Here is a 10,116-nt window from a genome sequence, read left to right as displayed (position 1 = left end):
GAGAGAGAAGGTGAGAGAGAAAGTGAGAGAGAAGGTGAACGAATATAGCACATTATATGACCCTGTACTCAGCAGTAACTCTGAATCATCTTCCCCTCGATCACTAAAGCCAGGTACCCTTTTAAAGCTGGGTCGACTGGAGGCGCCTCGGGGGTATCAACCAAAGACCCCTCAGAGGCGGGTATTGTGTGACGTTTGAGTCGTAATTCGCTTAACGTAACATGATGTGTTTCCGAAATGCTCTACTTCAACCGGATGTACGTAAGTTAACCGGATGTATATACGTTAACCGGATGTATACGTTAACCGGATGTATATGTTAAGCGGATGTATATGTTAAGCGGATGTATATGTTAAGCGGATGTACTTTAATCTGGACGAGAAGTTAAGGTTTGTTGACAGAAATGAACAAAATGTGGGCTGGCTTGTTGTGGAGGCGGTCGAGGAAGAGGCACACACAGGAGAAGAAGAAGAAGAAGAAGAAGAAGAAGAAGAAGAAGAAGAAGAAGAAGAAGAAGAAGAAGAAGAAAAACAATAGAGGCATGGCATAAACAAAAGAAGATCTATGCACGGACAACAAATAAATAATTTTAAGACGAAAAACAAAACAAAAATAAAGTTCCTGAAGGTAAACACTGGAGAGAGAGAGAGAGAGAGAGAGAGAGAGAGAGAGAGAGAGAGTGAACGGGTGATATGATTTCAGCATTGGTTACATCAGGTGTTTCCAGGTGAACATAAGAACCTAATCAGGTAATTGGCGGAGAATACATTAAAACAAGCGGATTACAGTTGACCTTTTGGCTTGACCTTTTGACTTGACCTTTTGACTGGACTTGCATACATAGAAAATGAGCTAACGGTAAACTGTAATAAAAATCTTTCACTTTTACAGATTAAACCCTGAAATGTTTTAATTACTGAGTGTTGAGAATTTTATTGTCAGGTGAAAGGTCATGACACGAACACAAGGTCATACGCTTGCAAAAAACACAGGCATCTTAATACCTGCATAGCCACATACACCTGCACGGTCACATACACCTGAACGGTCACGGACACCTGCACAATCACATACTGTACACCTAAACAATCACAAACACGTAAATCTACACAAATACAAACACACACACCTACACAAACACATACACCTACACAAACACATACATGTACACCTACACAAACACATACATGTACACCTACACAAACACATACACCTACACAAACACACACATGCACACCCACACAAACACATACACCACACAACACACACACCCCTACACAAACACATACACCCACACAAACACATACACCCCACACAAACACATACACCATACACAAACATACACAAACACACACACACACCTGCACGTACACCAACACAAACACCACAAACACCTACACACACACACACACACACCAACACAAACACAAACACAAACACCTACAAACACAAACACCCAAACAAACACATACACCCCACACAAACACACAGCACCCACACAAACACATACATGTACACCTACACAAACACATACACCTACACAAACACATACACCTACACAAACACATACATGTACACCTACACAAACACATACACCACACAAACACATCCACCTACACAAACACGTACACCTACACAAACACGTACACCTACACAAACACACACACTTACACGTACACCTACACAAACACACACACCTACACGTACACCTACACAAACACACACACCTACACAAACACACACACCTACACGTACACCAACACAAACACCAACACAAACACCTACACACACACACACACACCTACACAAACACAAACACAAACACCTACACAAACACAAACACCTAAACAAACACACACCTACACAAACACACACCTACACAAACACACACACCTGCACAAACACATCCACCTACACAAACACGTACACCTACACAAACACGTACACCTACACAAACACACACACTTACACGTACACCTACACAAACACACACACCTACACGTACACCTACACAAACACACACACCGACACAAACACATCCACCTGCACACACACCTACACAAACACACACACCTACACAAACAAATCCACCTACACACACACACACAAACAGCATCCATTAATGGCACTACAAGCATCTCACATGATGTTGGTCTATTAAGGACAAGAGCTTCACCTTTCTTAGGCCACAGTTCGTTGGCCTTTATGAGGGAGGTTGTAAGAGGTCACCGGCCTCACATGACCTCCCAGCCACCAGAGGTCACAGTGAGGTTGTCTTTGCTGTCACATATCGTCAGTGATTTATGTTTTTATTTATGTGTTGCAAGAAAGAAAATATATTTGTCAGTAAAAATATTTTGTAGTGATGTTATGTGACTTAGTTTTATATTGCACACACACACACACACACACACACACACACACACACACACACACACACACACACACACACACACACACACACACACACACACACACACACACACCCCCACCAGCAGGAGAGTGTTAACAATCTAATATGGAAATTATATGCCACCATCAGGAAGGTTCCTTTGGGATATTATTATTATTTTTATATAATTGGTTAGGTTAGGTTAGGATAGAGTAGTTAGGAGACTAATCTTCAGGTGATCCGAGTAGCTCCACTGTGTAAAGGTCGAGTCTCTGGTACACCTACTGAACAGAACTACAATATACAGTTTTTAAATAACTTATTATGTCAGTTTATGTCAGTTTATACCAGTTTATGTCAGTTTATGCCAGTTTATACCAGTTTATGTCAGTTTATACCAGTTTATACCAGTCTATGTCAGCTTATACCAGTTTATGTCAGTTTATACCAGTTTGTCAGTTTATGTCAGTTTATGTCAGCTAATACCAGTTTATGTCAGTCTATGTCAGCTTATGCCAGTTTATGTCAGTTTATGTCAGTTTATACCAGTTTGTCAGTTTATGTCAGTTTATGTCAGTTTATGTCAGCTAATACCAGTTTATGTCAGCTTATACCAGTTTATGTCAGCTTATGTCAGTTTATTACGTCAGTTGGTAATCTTCCATCATTACAGCTTCACATAATACAGCGAGAACATATAACGAAGATAATACAAACTACAAAATACTGTATTCGTTGAAAGGACAAATACAAAATTGAAGGGGTTCACAAAATCCCGTGTGGGGGCCGAGTTGACAAATATGTTCAGTTAATTACTATAATGGTCCACGCCGCCTACACCTTCCTGATGATGTCAAAGAGGGTTGTGAAGGGCAAAGTTTGGAGTGATTACATGTATTGCCTTGTTTCCATCCATCAGAGGAGCACTTACTGAACTAATGGGAGGAAAAGAAAAGAACAACTTGCATTTATTAACAACAACTTTCATTTATTATTATGTTGAGCGTCTGATACAATATTAACGTGAAATGATTTTTGAGTCCTTTATACAGAGGAGTTTGAGTAGAGTCCGTTATTCGGAGGGGCATCGGTCTGTTATTCAGAGGGGCTCGAGTTCGTTATCCAGAGGGACTTAATTCCGTTATTCAGAGAGACATAATTCCGTTATTCAGAGGGACTTGAGTCCGTTATTCAGAGGTTTTCCAGTCTTTCATCCGCAGTATAAATTCCAGTCCTAGAGGTTAAAGGTCAGTTTTCAAATATCAGGTGGAAGCTAAAAATTAGTTTCTTTTTCACTTAAATTGAAATCGTACATCAGAGAGAGGCATCCTGTGAAGTCACAGGTTCGTGCTTCATCAAGGACTGTTGACGTAGAGGAGGAGGGAGGAGGAGGAGGAGGAGGGAAGGGGAGGAGGAGGAGGAGGAGGGAGGAGGGGGAGGAGGAGGAGGAGGAGGAGGAGGAGGAGGAGGAGGAGGAGGAGGAGGAGGAGGAGGAGGAGGAGGAGGCAAAACTGAGGGAAGGAAGAAAATGAAAGGAGTGGAGGAGGAGGAGGAGGGGGAGGAGGAGTTAGGAGGAATGGAAAAGGAGTATGAAGAAGAGGAAGAGCAGAAGTGGAGGAGGAGGAGGAAGAGGAAATAACGAAAGGAAGAGGAGGATGGGGAGAAGAAGAAGACGAAGAAGAAGAAAGGAAGACTAGAAACAGAAAGGGGTGAAGGGAAGAATAAACAAGAGTTGATAAATGATGAAAGAAACAAGAGAAGGATAAGGAAGAGGAAGGAGAGAAGGATAAGGAAGGAGAGAAAGATAAGGAAGAGGAAGGAGAGAAGAATAAGGAAGGAGAGAAGGATAAGGAAGAGGAAGAAGAGAAGAATAAGGAAGGAGAGAAGGATAAGGAAGAGGAAGTAAAGTCGGAAGGAGGAAGGAAGTCACTGGAGAGACGAAAAGAAAAATATAATTTTAGGTAAAGATGAGAAGAGTTGAGCAATGGGGCCGAGGAGAGGAAGGAGGAGGAGGGGTAGGAGGAAGACAGGGAAGACGAGGTGGGAGGAGTACAGGAAGACGGGAAGAGGAGGAAGGAGGAGGAGGGGTAGGAGGAAGACGAAGAAGAGAAGGAAAATAGAGAGAGAGAGAGAGACTAAAACATATGGGATTTAGCAGCAGGGAGTTGGTCACACACATATAGCCCAAGGCAGAAGGCGAGTCTGGTCAAGCCTGTTCCTCCTTCACTTATTTCCTGTAACCTAACCTAACCTAACGTAACCTACACCTAACCTAACCTAACCTAACCTAAACCTAACCTAACCTAACCTAAACCTAACCTAACCACCACACATGAAATTTATTCCACATTTCCCCTGTACTGGTGTTGCTATTTCACCAGATCAGTCCTGACAGCTAGGAGTTTAATTCTCAAGAGGTTATACGTAATGAACCTGGATATACGTTTGCATTGTGGGCCACACACACACACACACACACACACACACACACACACACACACACACACACACACACACACACACACACACACACACACACACACACACACACCATCAAAGGAGCTTATATGACCAATTTCAACTTTGTGTATATGTGAGCACTATAAGCACACACACACTGACTGTTAAGAGAGAGAGAACTGACACAGCAGGTGGACTCATGTCGCAGATCCTGTTAACGTGGAGACAGAGACACAATTACCACACGAGTTTAATGAGTAAAGTTTTGCCAGACAGTTTGGGTCGTGGTGTTGTGTTATGACCGACCTTGTTATTGTGCTTACACACACACACACACACACACACACACACACACACACACACACACACACACACACACCTGAAACATATTTACCCCATTATATACCACCACAAAGAAATAAGTCTATCAAAACATAAACGAAATAGGAATCGTAATGTCAACAAAGGATCAGATCGCTTATAGACAGAATACAAACTTACTATAGAGGATTTGATTCACAATAAAGTTGTTTTGTTGACAGTATGGGTGGAATTTATAAACCATATAGGGAATGTTACCCTAGGGCAAGGGTCGGGGAACTTTTTTGGGTATTACCCCAAAAAAAAAAAAATTAGTAAAATGAAATTACCCCCAGACTTCAAAGTTCACTAGTACAGTAAACAAAAAGAAGCCAATTTGCTCCTAATATTCAAATTAAAAAAATGTTCATTGGATCCATTATCATGGAGAAATAAAAAAAGGCCACACATTCTGGCATAAGAATAACACACAAACAAAATTAGTAAAAAGGATTGGAGAACTGAAGAGTTTCATTCAAATCATCTCCACTTTAGGTTTTGTAAAAATGATGCCGTTTCATTTTTGATACAACAGCATCAAAATCAGGGATTTTTGATGTCACAGCAACTTGGATGCTGTCTTCAGGGTCCAACCGATTTCTATACTTTTTTTTTAAGTTCACAAGGGTAGAAAATCCTTGTTCACAAAGGTAGGTTGTTGCAAAAGGCAGCAGCATTTTTGTAGCTTCCAAATGTGCAATTTTAAAAGCCTTTGCAGCTTTTGACATCCAAAAAGCCTTGTTCTGAAATTCCATGCGTCCTTCACTGTTGGAGCGAAGTTCAAGAAGCGCTTCTGCCAATCCTTCAAGCTCTTCAGGCACATCTACAAGTTCACAGTTAAAGGGATTCACAACCCAACTGACAGTATGTGAATCAAGCTCTGGAAAGTAATGAGAGAACCGCTCTTTGAGTTTGGTCAGGTGTCTTGTAACTGACTCCTTGATGTCACCAAGACTGAAATATTCACAATCTTCCCAAAACTCTGCTATCGTGTTTTTATTCACTTTCTGGTTCCAGTACAGAAGCTTGGATCCAAATGCCGAAATTTTTTCTCTTGCATTACCCCCAAAATTTTTAGATTTACCCCATTTGGAGTAATTTACCCCTGTTCCCCGACCTCTGCCCTAGGGAGATTAATCCAACTGACGGGAGGGTGTAAAATGAAAGGGGAATTGCCTGATATATGTTTCTCCTGAAGATTTGGCACCCCAGCTTATTTCACGTGAAGAATAGATACCCCAGCTTATTTCACGTGAAGAATAGGTACTCCAGCTTATTTCAAGTGAATATTAGACACCCCAGCTTAATTTACCTCATATATAAAACACCTTAACGCTACCTGAGAGGCTAGATTAGATTAAATCAGGTAAGGTAAAGCCACAACACGTTTCCAATCATGTGAAGGTGAATGGAGTAAAGGAGAAGAAAAACAAACAAACGCGAACTGACAAAAGAATGTAGAATGAGAGGAGAGAGAATGATGAAAACCAGAATGTAAAACAAGAGGGGAATGTGATAAAAATAATGAATAAGAGTGTAGAACGAGAGAGAAAGTAGCATAAAGGGTGGTGAAAGAAACTACTGTGGGGCTAAGGCTGGAGAGGTTCGTTCGTTAAGACTGGAGAGGTTCGTTCGTCAAGGCTGGAGGTTCGTTCGTCAAGACTGGAGGTTCGTTCGTCAAGACTGGAGGTTCGTTCGTCAAGACTGGAGGTTCGTTCGTCAAGACTGGAGGTTCGTTCGTCAAGACTGGAGGTTCGTTCTTCAAGACTGGAGGTTCGTTCGTCAAGACAGGAGGTTCGTTCGTCAAGGCTGGAGGTTCGTTCCGTCATTGAGTTCGTTCGTCTGAAGTTCGTTCGTCAAGACTGGAGGTTCGTTCGTCAAGAGCTGAAGAGGTTCGTTCGTCAAGACTGGAGGTTCGTTCGTCAAGGCTGGGTTCGTTCGTCAAGACTGGAGGTTCGGTTCGTTCTCGTCAAAGACTGGACGTCGTTCGTTCGTCAAGACTGGAGGTTCGTTCGTCAAGACTGGAGGTTCGTTCTTCAAGACTGGAGGTTCGTTCGTCAAGACTGGAGGTTCGTTCGTCAAGACTGGAGGTTCGTTCGTCAAGGCTGGAGAAGAGGTTCGTTCGTCAAGACTGGAGAAGAGGTTCGTTCGTCAAGACTGTATTTATAATGTCATTTTCTTCTTCTCGTGGACCTTGAGGACAGTAAACAAAGGAAGGCTAATGAACAGACGCTAAAAAAACTCAGGAATTGTTGACACGGAAAACTGACTCATTATAAAAGTTTACATGCAACAGAGAGCGACACACAATCACCTGGGTAGATGAGGGAACAATTACCTCAGGAGAGACGGGGAAACACACTGAGCGAGGGAGAGACAGGGAGAGACAATGAGACAGGGAGAGACAGAGGGGGAGACACTGAGCGAGGGAAGACAGGAGGACAATGACAATGAGACGAGGATGAGACGGGGAAACACACTGAGCAATGAGACAGGGAGAGAGAGACAGGGAGAGACAATGGAGACAGGGAGAGACAATGACAGGGGAGAGACAGAGGGGGGGGGAGACACTGAGCCAGGGAGAGACAATAAGAAACATAGAGAAGAGTTTCACCAGGATGTTTTTTATCTCCTCAACCTCAGGAGATAATAATAATAATAATAATAATAATAAACACAGAAAAAGATGGAAACACCAACAACTACAAAACAAAACAAAAGACTCACTGTTGACATAGTTCCCGATCAGCTGACGACCTGAAAATAATAACCGAACTCAGAAGGTGAATAACACAACCTGATAACCTCTGAATAACAACAAAAACGATAGAATAACATGAGAACATGACGAAGAACAATGTATTTAATTTCCAAGATCAGAAGGAGGAGGAGGAGGTGTGCTGGATAGCCATACAGTGGAGTGATGACAAGACTTCCTCCTCCCCTGACCCACCTCCTCCTCCCCTGACCCACCTCCTCCTCCCCTGACCCACCTCTTCCTCCCCTGACCCACCTCCTCCTTCCTCCCTCGTGTCCCCAGATAATGGAAGATGGGTAGAATGAACTCCTCCCGATCAGGTCAGGTCGAGGATTAGGACATGTGGTTCAAGGATGACTTCATGAGGAGTAGAGTGTTATGTGTGTGTGTGTGTGTGTGTGTGTGTGTGTGTGTGTGTGTGTGTGTGTGTGTGTGTGTGTGTGAGAAGTTCCTTGCATCTCAGACAGACATCGTGAAGGTCATTGCCACGTTTTGCAATATGGGATTTGAGGAGATTAAAGAAAATGAGAGAGAGAAAGAGAAAAGTAACAGATCCATAGATAAAGAAAGATTAAAGAAAGTGAGATAACAAAACAACAACGACAGAAGAAAACGAAACACCAAAATATATAAAGATCAGGTGAATTTGTCTCCTGATGAGTGCAGGGAGGAGACATGAAGAAGTGGAGAGAGAGAGAGGAGTGTCTGGCATTCTCTTCCTCGTTTCTCATCTACATCATTCTCTTCCTCATCCCTCACACTTCAACCCTCCTCCCATCTCGCATCATTCTCCTCCTTTATCCTTCCCCTCCTTCTCATCATTTTTTAACTTCCCCTCCTCCTCCCAATTCACTTTCCTTGTTATATTTTACTCATTATCTCTGTCTCCATTCTATCTCCTTCTCTTCTCCTCTTTCATCTTGCTTTGTTCCTTTCCTTCCTGCCTTTTCTCTTCTGCTGTTTTTAATCTCCGTCTGTCTCTTTCGTTTGTATATTTCTTTTTTTTTCTGTTTCACATTCTGTTTTTCCCCTCTCTTCTCTCCTCCTTCTTCTCCTCCTCCCTCCTCCACACTAAGGAAGCCCTGGACACCGGGTCGTCTGGCACTAGAGGAGTCTCATGGTACCCTTGTTAATGCTGGGGGTCAGGTCCTGGGAGGGATCAGGTCCTGGGGGAGGGGGAGGGTATCAGGTCCTGGGAGGGGTGTATCAGGTCCTGGGGGGGGGGGAGGTGACGGGTCCTGGGGGAGGGGGAGGGGGGTGTATCAGGTCCTGGGGAGGGGAGGGTGTACAGGTCCTGGGAGGGGGGTGTATCAGGTCCTGGGGGAGGGGGGAGGGGGTGTATCAGGTCCTGGGGAGGGGAGAGGGTATCAGGTCCTGGGGGAGGGGGAGAGGGTGTGATCACTGGGGAGAGGGTGCATTGGGTCCTGGGGGAGGGGGAGGGGGTGTATCAGGTCCTGGGGGGGAGGGGGGGAGAGGGTATCAGGTCCTGGAGGGGGATCAGGGTCCTGGGGGGGGAGGTGTAACAGGTCCTGAGGGAGGGAGGGGTGTATCAGGTCCTGGGGAGGGGGGAGGGGGTGTATCAGGTCCTGGGGAGGGGGGGAGGGGTGTATCAGGTCCTGGGGAGGGGGAGGGGGTATCAGGTCCTGGGGGAGGGGAGAGGGTGTATCATGCCTGGGGGAGGAAGGAAAGGGAGAAGTGTCAGGTTTCAGGTTCTAGAAGGAGGTGGGAGAGAGAGAGAGAGGGGGGGGGGGGGGGGGGGGAGGTATGGGATAATGAGGGGTGAGTGAGAGTTACTTGATGAGAGGGGAGTGTGATGGAGGGTATGATAACTAAGTGGGGTGAGAGGGAGAGGTGGGTGGGGAAGAGTGGGATGGGGGTAAGGGGGGGGTACAGTCTGTATATTATAGAGAGCATAGGGAGTCTTGAATATTGTGTGTACACGTTCATACTGTTGACGTACACACACACACACAAAACACACACACACACACACACACACACACACACACACACACACACACACACACACACACCCTCCTCCTCTCCAATTTTCTCTAAAATAATTAAGGCCTTGAAAGCAGTGTTGCACAGTAAAGATGGCGTACCAGCAGTGTTACCAAGGACGAAAGTGAGGAGGGGGAGCTA

Source organism: Homarus americanus, unplaced genomic scaffold, assembly GCF_018991925.1.
Source record: "Homarus americanus isolate GMGI-L3 unplaced genomic scaffold, GMGI_Hamer_2.0 scaffold33468, whole genome shotgun sequence".
Classification (NCBI taxonomy): Eukaryota; Metazoa; Arthropoda; class Malacostraca; order Decapoda; family Nephropidae; genus Homarus; species Homarus americanus.
This window is presented reverse-complemented; position numbering follows the sequence as displayed.